This window comes from Ambystoma mexicanum, chromosome 6p (assembly GCF_040938575.1).
Source record: "Ambystoma mexicanum isolate Mex_15411 chromosome 6p, UKY_AmexF1_1, whole genome shotgun sequence".
Lineage (NCBI taxonomy): Eukaryota > Metazoa > Chordata > Amphibia > Caudata > Ambystomatidae > Ambystoma > Ambystoma mexicanum.
The window spans coordinates 45,996,850-46,013,317 of record NC_090935.1 but is presented as its reverse complement, the minus strand read 5'-3'; positions in this window follow the sequence as shown (position 1 = coordinate 46,013,317).

Below are 16,468 nucleotides of genomic sequence, written 5' to 3'. Positions count from 1 at the left end.
ACCAAGGGACTACTTCACCTTTGTTTTTTCCACTTTACATTACAAGAGAAAGACGTCCTTCGTTGCCCCTTTTTACACACTACCATTCGGTTTACACATTTCATCCTGTTGAGTCTCCCGGTCGGCAAGAGCTATGTTTTTGGGTGGGTGATCCCAATTAAGTCAATGGAAATAGAGAGGGTGTTATAACGGTGATGATTGTGCACTGCAAGCATCTTCCCTTTGAAGTCCATAGATGGCATGGCCTTGACTAGGGGTGGCCGAAAGGGCCAATAATTTGCTCAGCACAGGAAATGCATAATTATGGGCACATTCTCTCTCACAGGCTGCTTCACTCCAACTGACCATTCATGGAATTTACAGGGGCACTCACACCACAACATTCCACAGGCATAACATTCCACCAGGCATTCCCTCAAGCAAGCATTCATGCAGGACCAAGGGAAGCAACACAAGACACAACACACTACCCAGAGCCGCGCTGCCCTGGCTGCACTTATTGAGAGCGTTGCTGCCCTGTTTTCCCCTCTTCTCTCCCTTTAACTTCGCCCCCTCCCTTTCAACTTGCACTTCTCGTTCTCGCACTTGCACAATCTGAATGACACAAGATAATTTGTCTTGTCCTCCCCCTGTCTTCTCTTCCTTGTCTTGTTGGGGCTAGAAACACTTGTGTACAGGCGCCTTATAAATGACATCATATCATAACACAACACAACTCTCTATAGGGAACGCCTCATCATAACTTGACCTGGATAACGAAGGCAGTAACAGAGAATGTTGTGTTGCGCATGTGCAATGAGGGAGAGCCTAAGAGCAGAATTGGGTAACTTTACTGCCGGCCACCTAGAGCCATTTCTTATATCTAACAAATGGGAAAACAGACACTTAAAAAAAACAAAAGAAAACGTTCACACTTATAACACACAACACAACTCTCTATAGGGAACGCCTGAACGGAAGTTGAACTGGAACGGGATGGCAGTAACAGAAAATGCTACATTAACTCTTTTAAAGGCAGTCCATTTATCTGCTGCAGAAAGATAACAGGCAGATTTGTCCCAGCCACGGCATTCGACCATTAGTGGGACTCCCACAAAATCTGGGTGACCAATAATGGGGTGCAACTTGAATGAGGGGATTAATGGGGAAAGAGTGGGGCTCTGTTGAAGTCAATGTGACCAATGGGGGGAGAGTGCCACTTGAATGAGGGCATCAATGGCAAACAAGTGGGACTCCATTGACGTCTGTGTGGCCAATGATGCGGGTGCAACTTGTGTGAGGGCATTCTTGGGCAAAGAGTGTGGCTCTATTAAAGTGAATAGGATCAATGGAGGGGAATTCACTTTGAATAAGGGCATTAATGGAAAACGATCGGGACTCCCACAAAATCACTGAGACCAATGATAGAGTGCAACTTGAATGACGGCATTAATGGGAAGGAGTGATATTCCATTGAAGTCAATGTCACCAGTAATAAGCAAGGAGTGCAAGGAGTGTACAAGACCAATTATAGGTTAGGAGAGGGGCTGCATTGAAGTCAAAGGGGAAGGACTGTAACTCTACTGAAGTTTATGAGACCCATAACAAGGTGGGAGAGTGACTCCATTGACATGACTCAGACCAATAAAGGGGTATGGGCGAAACACCATTGAAGTCAACGTGAGCAATGATGGGGGTGGTCTGCAACTCCAATGAAGTTTATTAGACCATTAATGAGATATGAGAGGGGCTGGAGTCTGGCGGACTGCGACCAGACCTGAGTCAGATTCACAGTGAGGCAAAGACTAGGATAATGTTCCTATTGTTCTGTGATTACATCTTGCGAAGTACAGACTCACACTCATTTCAGAAGCGAGTGCTGTCCCCCCTAAATCAGAGCGATTACTGCTGCCCCCACCTCACCTTCATTAAGTCAACAGGCATCATCTTTCTCCACTAATTTGGAAGAGATGGAGCAGGCATTCACAGTTCCCGTAGACATGGGACATGCACGTGCCAAAGCCATGAAAAATCACTGTATCTCTTGACTTTCCTAGGAAACCACACTTTGAACCCAGGACGCCCCGGGGAATGGTTTTCAACAAATAACTGTGTCCGCATCTGTTGTACCAAAGATGCAATGTACGATTTGATTCTTGTACTTACCAGCGCAGGGTAAGAATCACAATGGGGTAAAAACAAGGATAATGTTCCTACTGTTTTGTGATTACATCTTGTGAAGCACAGACTGCCCCCCATTTCAGAGGCGAGTGCTGTCCTCCCAACTCAGAGCGATTGCCGCGGCTATCTCATCTAACAGCAATAATGTCTTGAGCGCCATCTTTCTCCCCTAATTTGCCTGAGATGGAACAGGCATTCACCATTCCGGGATAAAGGGGACAAGCTAGTGCCAAAGCCATGAGAAATAAAAGTATCTCTTGATTTTCTTAGGAAACCACACTCTGAACCCAGGATACCCTGGTGACAAGTTGCCAACAAATGACTGTGTCCGCATCTGTTGTACCAAAGATACAATGTACGATTTGACTCTTGCATTTACCAGCGCAGGGTAAGAATCACAATGGGGTAAAAACTATGATAATGTTCCTATTGTTCTCTGATTACATCTTGTGAAGTGCTGACTGGCACCCATTTCAGAAGCGAGTGATGTCCCCCCTGAGTCAGAGCGATTGCTGCTGCCCCCCACCTCACCTTTATAAAGTCACAAGTCGCATCTTTTTCCCCTATTTTGCAGCATAGGGAGCAGGCATTCACTGGTCCGGCGGGCTCTGGACAAGCAATTGTCAAAGCCATGAGAAATCACTGTATCTCTCGACTTTCCTAGGAAACCACACTTTGAACCCAGGATGCGCTGGTGAAACGTTGCCAACAATTTACTTTGGGCCTCATTAGGACCCTGGCGGTAAGGGGTTTGCGCCAGCGTTAGCTGCGCCGACCCCTTACCGCCAACTACGAGTTCCCATAGCGCCATGGTCATTTTTCCGCCCGCTTTTTGCGGGCGTAAAAACCCATGGCGCTATGGGACCTTGGTGTTAATTACGCCACCGTAATTTACGGTGGCGTAATTAACTCCTTCCCCACTCCCATTATACCCTATGGGGCCGAAATGGGAATGGGGAAGGGTAAATGGGTCAATGGGGACTTACCGCCCCGCCGACCTCGGAATGGGGCGGTAAGTCCACCATCCGCCATGGCGTAAACGGACTTTACGCCATGGCCGGAAAGTCCGTCGATGGCGGAAAAAATCCGCCAGGGTCGTAATGAGGGCCTTTGTCTGCATCTGTTGTATCAAAGATGCAATGTACGATTTGACTCTTGCACTTACCAGCGCAGGGTAAGAATCACATGGGTAAAAACTAGGATTATTTTCCTATTGTTCTGTGATGTCACCTTGCCAAGCACAGACTGGCCCGGGTCCCCCATTTCAGAGGCGAGTTCTGTCCACCCTAACTTAGAGTGATTGTTGCCAGCCCCTCATCTCACATCTGTAAGGTCACAAGCCCCATCTTTCTCCTCTAATTTGGAAGAGAGGGAGCAGGCATTCACAGTTCCCGTATACACGGGACATGCACGTGCCAAAGCCATGAGAAAGCGCAGTATCTCTTGACTTTCCTAGGAAACCACACTTTAAACCCAGGGTGCCCTGGTGAAAGGTTGCCAACAAATTACTCTGTCCACATCTGTTGTACCAAAGATGCAATGTACGATTTGATTCTTGCACTTACCAGCGCAGGGTAAGAATCACAATGAGGTAAACACTGGGATTATTTTCCTACTGTTCTGTGATGTCACCTTGCGAAGCGCAGACTAGCCCCCATTTCAGAGGCGAGTGCCATCCCCCCTAACTCAGAGCGATTGCCGCAACCCCGCCACCTCACAGCAATAATGTCATGAGCGCCATATTTCTCACCTAATTTGCCCGAGATGGAGCAAGCATTGACCGTTCCGTCAGACACGGGACAAGCTAGTGCCAAAGAAATGAGAAATAACAGTATCTCTTGATTTTCTTAGGAAACCAAACTTTAAACCCAGGATGCCCTAGTGAAAGGGTTGCCAACAAAATACTTTGGGCCTCATTACACGGTAGGCGGTAAGGGTTTACTGGTACCAGTATTTTACCGGTACCGATAAACCCTTACCGCCTTACTACGAGGTCCCTTTGCGGGTTGGTACATTAACGCCTGCTTTTAGCAGGCGTTAAAAAACGAACCCGCAAAGGGATCGGCGTGCTAATTACGGTACCGCAATTTGCGGTACCGTAATTAGCGCCTTCCCCATTCCCATTATGCCCTATGGGGCAAAAATGGGAATAGGGAAGGGCAATGGAGGAAGGAGAAATTACCGCCTTCCCAACCTTGGAATAGGGCGGTAATTCCCCTTTCCTCCAAGGCGGTACCGGTAAATTACCGGCATGAACCATGGCGCTAATAGCACCATGGTTTACCGCCTACCGTGTAATGAGGCCCTTTGTCTGCCTCTATTTTACCAAAGATGCAATGTACAATTTGACTCTTGCACTTTCCAGCGCAGGGTAAGATTCAAAATGGCGTAACAACTAGGATTATTTTCCTATTGTTCTGTGATGTCACCTAGCCAAGCGCAGATTGGCCCCCATTTCAGAGGCGAGTTCTGTCCACCCTAACTCAGAGTGATTGCAGCTGCTGCCTCATCTCACATCTATAAGGTCAGAAGCCCCATCTTTCTCCCCTAATTTGGAAGAGAGGGAGCAGCCATTCACAGTTCCCGTATACACGGGACATGCACGTGCCAAAGCCATGAGAAAGCGCAGTATCTCTTGACTTTCCTAGGAAACCACACTTTGAACCCAGGGTGCCCTGGTGAAAGGTTGCCAACAAATTACTCTGCCCACATCTGTTGTACCAAAGATGCAATGTACGATTTGATTCTTGCACTTACCAGCTCAGGGTAAGAATCACATGGGTAAAAACTAGGATTATTTTCCTATTGTTATGTGATGTCACCTTGCCAAGCACAGACTGGCCCGGGCCCCCCATTTCAGAGGCGAGTTCTGTCCACCCTAACTCAGAGTGATTGCAGCTGCCGCCTCATCTCACATCTATAAGGTCACAAGCCCCATCTTTCTCCCTTAATTTGGACGAGAGGGAGCAGGCATTCAACATTCCAACAGACATGGGACAAGCTAGTGCCAAAGCCATGAGAAAGCGCAGTATTGCTTGACTTTCCTAGGAAACCGCCAAAACATAGCATGGCTTCATTTGCAAAGCCGAGCGCCTGTCGCCTGTTGGCCGATGTGTGATCTGTGTTCAACGGAAAATGTGTATTGTTTTATATATAGTACAATGTTTTTTCTAATATGACTTTTTCGAATAAATCTGATTTTTGTGTAAGAATTGTGTAAATAAGTTTTTTTCCACCTCAAAGCTACGGTCCAATTTTCTCTGTCCACTTGATTCTTACCTGGAGGACCAGTAGCTTAACTGGTACCCTTGTATTTTGTATATGTTTTTTTCTAAAGCATGAAGCTCCTACTCGTTTGCGGGAGCTTCAAGCTTTAGGAAAAATGGCCTCAGCTTCCAGTGGCCTCATCTTTTCAGCCTTAATGGTGTTGCTGCACCTTGTCAGGCATTCCCTTAGCTAAGAGATGCAGTGATCAAAAGGAATGCTGGACGAGGGGCAGCCCCACCATTAAGTGTGAAAGCATGGGGCTGCTGTCCCTCGCCAGGCATCCTTTTAGGTAATAGATGTGAAAATCACCATTCTCTCCCCCATGGTGGAGAGGGCGTTGAACTCTACAAAGGGCTGCCTGGTGGGGGTTCCTTTACAATTCATTGGTACGCCCTACCAGTAGTTCTTTTCATTTTTACAGAGCGTACCTTTATTTTAAAGGCTCAAGAAACACGTCCTGGACACTCCCGAGCCAAATATAGAATCGTCTCAGGCCGGACATTGAAGCACTGCTAGTTTCCAAAGTCTCAGCTGTGCAGACCCACACACACAGCATCCCGGGCTCTGTTGGTCGTTTAGCTGCTCCGGTTGCAAACACATTAGTTTAATCAGTGGCAGAGCCTTTCATCTGCATGATAGAACATTTCCAACTCAAAGACCCTGCAAAGCACCAGTTACCTTGCAAATCTGAGATAGTTAAAGTGAGCAACACAAGGCACCCTTTCAAAGATTTTTTTATATCCATGATGACTAGTATCTTGATCTGCAAAAAGTAAAGTTGCTTTTTTGTCACTAATCAAATGTTTTAAACATCATGAATAACAGCGAGCTGCAAGTTTGGATCAAAGAATCTGCATATCTATCTTTATTTACACAACTTCTTTTATTACATGTCTTAAATCACTCAAAGTACAGTGGGGTTAACTAGACTTTTCAGGTTGGCATTATCTGCATTCTGGGACTTATAGTTTATCATTCAGGATGTGAAAATTAAAGCCACAATTGTATTCTTTGTTCTTAATATGTTTCTATAAGGATTTTCATGCTGTCATGTGGCTTCATTATTCAATGTGCTTTTTTCTTTTTTTTTAATTCAGTTTTTATTGGTTTTCAAGAAAAAGAAAAGAAAACTTTTGCATATAGTATACATTGGGCGCACGCCCATAACAACTTCAAAATATAACAGAGTCATAAGGCTTTAATGCTTTCAACCCCCCCCCCATTCTCGGGACTCAGTGACCACATTTTAAGAGTCTTCTCTTCGGGCAGCACCAGCCGGGCCCGTGGCCAACTATATTCAATCGCCTCCCATGCAAAGGGGTCCACACAAAGAATAGTTTCAGGCCGGGTGGAGTAGCTCAGCTACCCTCAGGGCTTGTCCTCTGTGTTGGCAAACGCCTTCATGAATTGCAGCCAGTCGGTTTCGATCTGCGCACTTGAGCCTTGTATTGCGGCCGTTAGTTTATTCATAAAGTAGATGTCCTTGGCCACTGCCACCCATTGCCTCTTTGTTGGAAGGGCTGGTCTTTTCCAGGTCCTGGCTCGAGCCGCTCTAGCTGCTAGCAATAGCGAGTGTGTCACGTCTGGTAACTTTTCCCAGTGCTCATCTCTGTGTTGCAGGCCGAAAATCACCAGTATGGGGTCCAAACAGTAGTCCCCCTCCCCCGCTTCCCTGATCCAACTAAGCACCTTTGACCAGTTGGTCTGGATCCTGCGGCACATCCACCACATGTGCCAGTAGTCGGTTTTCTCCCCGAATCCATGCCAACACATTGGGACTATGTCTGGGAACATCCTAGAAAGAGAGATCGGGTCGTACTGCCACCTGTGGAGGAACTTGACAGCGTGGGACTTGTATTGGCATGAAATCGACGTCTTGAAGGCCCTAGTACAGAGTTTCCCCCAGAGACCATCCCCGATGGTGCAGCCTAGGTCCCTTTCCCATTTTCTCCTGAGGTTCCTGGTGGTTCCCTCACAGGGGGGTCAGAAGAGCAGTGTACAGGAGGGAGATGAGGCCCTTCATTTCCGTGTGGGAGTCCAATATTTTTCAATGTGCTTTTTGTAATTAAACTTTATAGGCATTATTACTGTAGATTCTGAAATCCAACTATTTGAGGCAAAGTTTGTGATCCTGGTCCCCCCAAGCACCCCCACCCCCTACTTGACACTACCACCCCATGCAATTCCGTCCATCCATCCCGCCATTCCAACATTGCCTTTTTGGATGCAGCCAGAGCACCACTGGTTCCTTTTTTCCACTTCCACCCCTGCCCCTTCCCCTACTTGACACTACCACCCCCTGCCCCTTCCCCGTACCCGCCGTCCACCCTCGACTTGACACTACCACCCCTGTGATCCCGTCCATCTGTCCCACCATTCCCCCACCATTCCACGATTGCCTTTTTGGATGCAGCCAGAGCACCACTGGTTCCTTTTTTCCACTTCCACCGCTGCCCGTCGCCCACTGAGCCGCTGCCTTCCTGAGTGCATTGGTACTGTTTCTTTGCTGCTTCTTCAGGGTCAAGAAAGATAACCAAAAAACACACGCATCACATGTGTTTTCTAGACCCCTGGAGATGGTATTACTAGTCTTAAATAAAGCAGCTCACCAAACCCTGGCTAGATCTCAGCATACGGGGTTGACTCAGATATATTAATAATAGAGTATGGAGCTCTGTTCTGTGGTCCTTGATGTGAGATCCTGAAATACAGAATAAGAGAGTCAGGTTCCCCTAACAAGAGGATCCCAAGAAGCCGACCAATCACTGGAGCCCAGGCGTGGTCTTTCCATCAGGATATCCTTCGACCCACAATCCACTGCAGTAATATGCATAATGACTATCTGTTACTCATATATAGAAGCGGTATTTTCACAGACTTAATTGAAGGAACTCCCCTTTCATACGCGAAGAAATAGTAAGTCGTTTTTCTTTTTATTGAAACCTTAAAGTATAAAGGTTGTCCTATGTTTCCAAGGTTGCTGTCACTGTAGCCAATCTTTCCTGGTGAGGCTCCCGCAGTCTTTGCATAGTACTTTCAATATGGTATTAGCCGGCTGTTCACGTCACCGTGTGTGGCTGTGATATGCGGCTCTAAACCCAATTTTTGGAGGCTTCGGATTAGTATCTGAGGCCAAAATACTCAGTAAAATAAAGATCCGGGCTTCACTTGAAGTGTCATGATGCGCGTGCACGGGAAGTGACGCACTGATTAATAACGGGTGTCTACTATTTTCGCATCAAGCGATGAGTTATAATAGTGTAATGATGAATTGATAGTTTGACCTTTTAACCAATACAAATAACGGTGTAAAACGAAATGGCGGCGGGGGGCTTTGCTGCCGGTGTTGTGCAATATTTGGGATCCCGCTCCATTTCGCTGTCCCTGGACTTCGCTATGTTCGTTCCGCTGATTGGCTGCATTAGCCTGAGGCCCGCTGATTGGCTGTATAGCCTGAGCGCCGCTGATTGGCTGCATTAGCCTGAGATCCGCTGATTGGCTGTATAGCCCGAGACTCGTACCGGGAGCATAAGCACCGCCCCCTTCTCCTGGTTTCTGCTTCCAGGGACCTCCAGGGACCTCTAGTAGCGAACCGTGGTACTGCACCCTTGCATTTCTAATCCGGAATGCGCTTCCACGGACCTCTAGCAGCGAACCGTGGTACTGCACCCTTGCATTTCTAATCCGGAATCCGCTTCCACGGACCTCTAGTAGCGAACTCTGGTACTGCACCCTTGCATTTCTAATCCGGAATGCGCTTCCACGGACCTCTAGCAGCGAACGGTGGTACTGCACCCTTGCATTTCTAATCCGGAATCCATTCCACGGACCTCTAGTAGCGAACTCTGGTACTGCACCCTTGCATTTCTAATCCGGAATGCGCTTCCACGGACCTCTAGCAGCGAACCGTGGTACTGCACCCTTGCATTTCTAATCCGGAATCCGCTTCCACGGACCTCTAGCAGCGAACCGTGGTACTGCACCCTTGCATTTCTAATCCGGAATCCGCTTCCACGGACCTCTAGCAGCGAACTCTGGTACTGCACCCTTGCATTTCTAATCCGGAATGCGCTTCCACGGACCTCTAGCAGCGAACCGTGGTACTGAACCCTTGCATTTCTAATCCGGAATGCGCTTCCACGGACCTCTAGTAGCGAACCGTGGTACTGCACCCTTGCATTTCTAATCCGGAATGCGCTTCCACGGACCTCTAGTAGCGAACCGTGGTACTGCACCCTTGCATTTCTAATCCGGAATGCGCTTCCACGGACCTCTAGTAGCGAACTCTGGTACTGCACCCTTGAATTTCTAATCCGGAATGCGCTTCCACGGACCTCTAGTAGCGAACTCTGGTACTGCACCCTTGCATTTCTAATCCGGAACACGGACCTCTAGTAGCGAACCGTGGTACTGCACACTTGCATTTCTAATCCGGAATCCGCTTCCAGGGACCTCTAGCAGCGAACTGTGGTACTGCACCCTTCAATTTCCAAATCAGGAATCTGCTTCCAGGGCCCTCTGGTGCCGAACTGTGGTACTGCACCCTTCAATGTCCAAAGCTGGTGTCCGCTTACAGGGACCTTTAGCAGCAGACTCTGTGACTGCATCATTGAATTTGCAAATCTAGATTCTCCTTCAGGGACCTCTAATAGCTCATTAAGCGGGCACAAGCGTTGGAAATTCAAGGGTGCAGTACCACAGTTCGCTACTAGAGGTCCCTGTAAGCGATCCCGGGTTTTTAAATTCAAGGGTGCAGTACCAGAGTATGCTGTTAGAGGTCCCTGAAAGTGGAATCCAAAAGAAGGGGAACGCCGCTCAGGCTCAAGGGTCCAGGGTACTCTAGTAGCAGACTCTGGTACTGCACCCTTGAATTTCAAATACAGAGTCTGAATGAGGGACCTCTAGTAACAGACTCTGGTACTGCACTCTTGAATTTTCCAATGCTGGAAGTCCACTTCCAGAGACACCTAGTAGGGACTAGTACCATTATTTTAAAATAAGGGGATAAGCCAGGGATACAAATGTGATTCTAAACAAAACAGACTACATTTAAATGGCTAAGCATCATCTTAATTCACCAGGCTGCTACCTCAAATTATCCAGTAACCCCAGATCCCCATGGAAGCAAACACACTTATTGCTAAACGGTACAGCAGGGGAATGAATGCCAACGAGTAAAGAAAATATCTTTCTCACCAATAACTGCCCTATTATGCCAACAATTACATTTTTACTGAATGTCCATACAGAACACAATGCTCTTCCACCATTAAGGCCTATTGTCAGTATCATGAGTTGGATAACAACATTTCTCTACATTTATTGATGAATACATACACCCAGAAGTAATCAATCTGAAATCTGACATGAGATGCCAGACCTATTTTGCACCAACTAGAACAATTGACATGGTATAATACATGTATTCTTGTTATTTTCGATGTAACAAAATTGGACATCAATAGGACATGATCCCGCAGCTCAAGTCTTGACTATTTCTTCAAGAACAAATCAGCTACAAACGTCACACACTACGTGTTGATTAAAGAGATGCTCAATATCACTCTGAAGAATAAACATCTGTATTTTTGATAATGAGCATTGGTAACAAATATCATCTGTTGCCGTGGACGCATGCTTCTTACCTTCCCTGGCAAATCTTTTTATGATTCTTTAAAATCACATGTGTATTATCATTGGATCCATTCTTTAAAAATATTATACAGTTGAACAGATATATATCAATGATATTTTGGCCACATGGAATGACATAGAGAAAGAGTTGAAGAGATTTTCACAGTATATAAATAGTAACATCTTCAGAATAAATCTCGCACGTCATCATTATAGCACTCACATTCCATTTTTATATATATGTAAAAGACAGCAAACTCAAGGGCCTCATTACACGGATGGCGGTAGGGATTTACCGGTACCGGTAAAATACCGGTACCGGTAAATCCCTACCGCCTTACTACGAGGTCCCTTAGCGGGTTGGTGCTTTAACGCCTGCTTTTTGCAGGCGTTAAAAACCAACCCGCTAAGGGACCTCGGAGCTAATTACGGCACCGCAAAATTGCGGTGCCGTAATTAGCGCCTTCCCCATTCCCATAGAGCCCTATGGGGCAGAAATGGGAATGGGGAAGGGCAATGGCGGAAGAGGGATTTACCGCCCCTCCAACCTTGGAATGGGGCGGTGTGATAAAAATGTAGCTGATTCGATAACAAAGACAACAGCTGGCTCAGACTCTGTTAATACTAGGCAGAAAGACCATATGAAGGGTTAATTGAGCATATCGGATGGAAGGGAGTAATTGACAGGTCATTAGACCAATCACAGAGAAGAGTTGATGGAGATGAAGTTTTCTGACAACAGTTGTCCTTTTTTTGTTTTTTTTGGTTGCCAGGAGACCGAGGAGGAGGTTTTGAAGAGCGACGGTTTAAACTGGGCTTACTGAGGGAGAAGAAGAGAAAAGGGAAGTTGTGCCGTTGCACCAAGTTAACCCGAAGTTAAAGAGATTAATATTATATGCGATCGTTAAAAATCGCTATTTAGATTGTCCCTTGTAAAGGTGAGAGAAGCCGAAGAAGGGGAGAGGCCGCAGGAGACGGAACAGCTGATCCGCCGAAGAAAGGAGGCGCGGCCATCGAGAGCCGCGAATGCGAGCAGCTGATCACCCGGTGAGCCTTACGGAGAGAGAAGTTTCGTTCAGCGGAGCCCGTCACGACGAACAGCTGATCACCCGGTGAGCCTTCCGGGGGATAGAAGTTTCGTTCAAGCGGAGGCCGCGTATATGAACAGCTGATCCAACTCGAAAACGCCGAAGGAAAGAAACGCGGTGTTCGAGAGCCGCGAAGGCGAGCAGCGGATACAATACAGAGAGCGCCGAGGGGGAGGAGTTTCGATCAGAGGAAGTCGAGTCGACCGAAGCCCTGAACGACCGAAGAGAGGGGAGAAACAGAGTCAAGGTAGAGTGGAGCCATTCAGAACCCCATATCTGTAGCCGGTAAGAGAGAGAAAAGGGGTGTATTTTAAAGTGGATATGAGGCGAAATTAAAGGGAGTCGCATACTCGGAAGGACTAGTACAGTCAAAATATAGATGAAATAAAGGTGGGAGAGTTGACACTAGAGGAATCAAAGGTACATGCCGAGAAGTGAAAATAAAATAGAGAAAGAAGAAGAAAGGTAACAATTTACATCTTGTGCAATCCCCGACAATGAAGTTACAGAAAGAAGTAAATATGAAGATATGAGCTACATTCCCCTAAGGACTTTAATGAATACAAAGAGACTTGTTCAGTTAAATCCAATAAGGAACTCTTGAAAGAGTAAAGACTCTATGGTTTAAAAAAATCCGATAAAAGGCAGAGACACCTATTCCTGATAAGAGAAGGAGTATATGGTAGGAGAGAAGACCCAAAGAATAAAATAATCCACGAAAGAAAAGAAGACTCACAAAGACTTACCTGAAATCTTATATCCCACTTGGCCAAGAAAACTCTGTCTTCACCAGAAGACGCATCGGGAGACCACCTGTATCCTTTTATTTGAGTTCTGAAAGAAAACATAGAAAATTTAGAAGAGTTATATGTTGGTAATAAAAGTTACTTTGCGAACAAGTTAAAATACAATCCCCGTTTAGCTGTATTTATTTACAATCCTTGTGTATAAACGTCACAATTTGGTGTCAGAAGTGGGATCTAAAGACGAACACCATGGAAGAACTCATTAAAACGCTAAGTGAGGGGCAACAATTACTTCAACAGGCGTTACAGTTACAGAACCAACAAGCCCAAGCGGATAGACAAGCATTTCAACAGGCCATACAACTACAACAAGCTCAATTAATGGAGGCGACCACTGTACGACGACATTCCCAGGTTCCAGCCTCAGTCTTACAAAAATACGCAATGGGAGAGGACCCAGCTCACTTCTTTGTGAACTTCGAGAGAGTGGCTAGGAACGCTCAATGGCCAAACGATAGCTGGTGTCACTACATAGCACCACTCATGACAGGTGAGATGCAGAGTGCTTACCAAGCAGCCAATCCAACTGGCGAAACACCGTATGCGGATATGAAACGAGTAGTACTGGAACGCTTGGGACATGATGAAGAAGCGTATAGGATAAAATTTAGAGAAGTCAAGCTACACGCCGAAGAGACACCGAGGCAGCTGTTTTATAGAGTTAAAGAGTTAGGAGAGAAATGGTTGCAGTCTAACTCCAGTACCGCTCATGAGATGTCAGAGAAAATTGTTATGGAACAGTTTGTTGAAGCCTTACCTTTACCAATGCAACGTTGGGTGCGCCAACATCACCGACCCAGCCTGGTGGAAGCTGTTAACATCGCTTCCGCCTATCAAAAGGCCGGACAAGGCAGGACCACGTCATATGCGGTAAACAACAGACCAACCTCCACACCCAGTTGGAATAACCATTCTCCCAGAACAACCACTGTTACAAGATGGCCGAACTCGATGTTACGTAAGCCAGAGTGGGAGGCTCCTAAAGGGAGACCAACGAGTGAGAGTCCTGTAGGCATCAGGCCCGCTAGTATGGTACCAAAAGGCATACAATGTTTTGAATGTGGTGAGTGGGGACACCTAGCAAGAATGTGTCCCAAAAGAGCTAAAGCTGAACCTATGGACGTGGGAAACATGGAGGTTCTCAGAGAAGGAGAATATCAAGAAGGAACAGAAATACCAAAAACATCGTATTCGTATATTTGCGAAGCAGAAGTTGATGGGAAACCTACAAGAGCCATGGTCGATACCGGCAGTTTGCAAACAGTAGTAAGTACAGAACTTGTGGGGAATACTGGGGACCCGAATACACTAATTCCCATACGTTGTGTCCATGGAGATGTCAAACCTTACCCAACCAAAGAGATTAGTTTAAAGGTAGCCGGGGAACAGATGGAGGTGAGGGCAGCCCTAATGCCAGTATTGCCAGAGCCTTTGCTTATTGGTTCAGATGTCCCCAATTTTTCACGGATCATAAAGTCGATAGAGGAAAGTTGGTTAAGAAATGCACCCTTCGCTCACGAGACAATTGCTCCGCCTTCAAATAAAGAAAGGAAAGCGAAATCTGAGTTAAGAAAGTTAAAGGAAGTTTGGGCCGAGAAAAATGTTTGTCCCATTGCAATTGACTGGAAAATTGATGAAGCGGGAGATACCTTCAGAATGGCACAAGAAATAGATCCATTATTAGGAAATGCTAGGGCTGCAGTTCACTTAGGGGTATCGGGAAATGATCCCTCTTTTGTTAAAGAAAAAGGATTATACTATCGAACTAGCAAGGATGCCACTGGAAAAGTTCTGAAACAGTTGCTAGTACCCAAGAAATATTATCAAACGGTGTTGGAAGTGGCACATCTACAAATTGGTGAAGGTCATTTGGGAACAGAGAAGACCACCAAGAAAATCCTTGCCAGGTTTTATTGGCCGGGGCTATATGCTCAGGTGGCGCGTTTCTGCCAAGCATGTCCAGAATGCCAGAAGAAAAATAAAGCCAATGTGAGAAAAGCACCTTTACAGCCAATGCCAGTCGTGTTGGAACCTTTTCATCGGATTGGATTAGATATTATTGGCCCCTTAGAACCCTCCTCCAGAGGTCATAAATACATCTTAGTAATTGTCGACTATGCTACCAGGTATCCGGAGGCCTTTCCTCTTAGGTCTACTAGTGCCCAAAATATATGTGATGCCTTGATACCCTTTATCAGCCGAGTGGGAATACCGAAGGAGTTTGTTACGGACAGAGGATCCAACTTTATGTCCTCGGTGATGGAACAAGTGTGTACGATTCTACAAATGAAGCATTTAAAAACAGCGGTCTATCATCCTCAAACTGATGGCCTTGTAGAGAGGTACAATCAAACTATAAAACAAATGTTGCGTAAGACAGGAGAGCCCGGAGGAAAGAATTGGGACAGGTTGTTACCATGGATACTCCTTACTTTAAGGAATACCCCACAGTCATCGACAGGATTTTCACCCTTTGAACTTCTGTTTGGAAGATCAGTGAGAACGCTACTCGATATTTTGAAGGAAAACTGGGAAGAGGAGCCGAGTCAAGAGATCTCCCTTACTGAATATGCCTACCAACTTAAAGAGAGGGTAGAAAAGTTACAGAACATTGCCAAAGAAAATCTGTTACAAGCACAAACCAAACAGGAATACTACTATAATCGGAACACTCAATTGAGAACATTTGACAAGGGAGATAAAGTGTTAGTCTTACTCCCGACGTCTGAGAACAAGATGCTGGCCGCGTGGAGGGGTCCATATGAGATTGAAGAGGTCCTAGGTCCACTAACATATAAGGTGAGACAAAATGACCGAAGATTCCCAACACAGACGTATCATGTGAATCTACTAAAGAAATGGGTGGAACCTATAACGACGGTGGCAGTGATTAATACCAAGGAGACATCTTTCGAACCTTTCCCAAGGTTAAAAGAAGATCTAGGACTGGAAGAGTTGAACATAAATCAAGATCTATCTGAGTTACAGAAGAAAGAACTCCTCGAGTTGGTAAGGAAATTTGAAAATATTTTTTCTTCGTTACCGGGGAGAACGAACATGGTGTGTCATCATATTGTAACTCAGCCAGGAGAAGTGGTAAGAATTAGACCCTATAGAATTCCAGAAACAAAACTCCAATCTATCAACAAGGAGATCAAAGAAATGTTAGAGATGGGCGTAATAGAACCCTCTCATAGTGAATGGTCATCACCTGTAGTAATGGTGCCGAAGCCTGACGGAACAGTTCGTTTTTGCATGGATTTTAGGAAATTGAATGGGATTTCCAAGTTCGACGCCTACCCTATGCCACGAATAGAAGATTTACTAGACAAGCTAGGAAAAGCTAAATTTTTAACAACTATAGATTTAACAAAAGGCTATTGGCAAATACCATTACTCCCCGAGGATAAAGAAAAAACTGCTTTTGCCACACCAGCGGGATTGTTCCAATTTACAGTCTTACCTTTTGGATTGCATGGGGCACCAGCAACATTTCAAAGGCTCATGAATTCA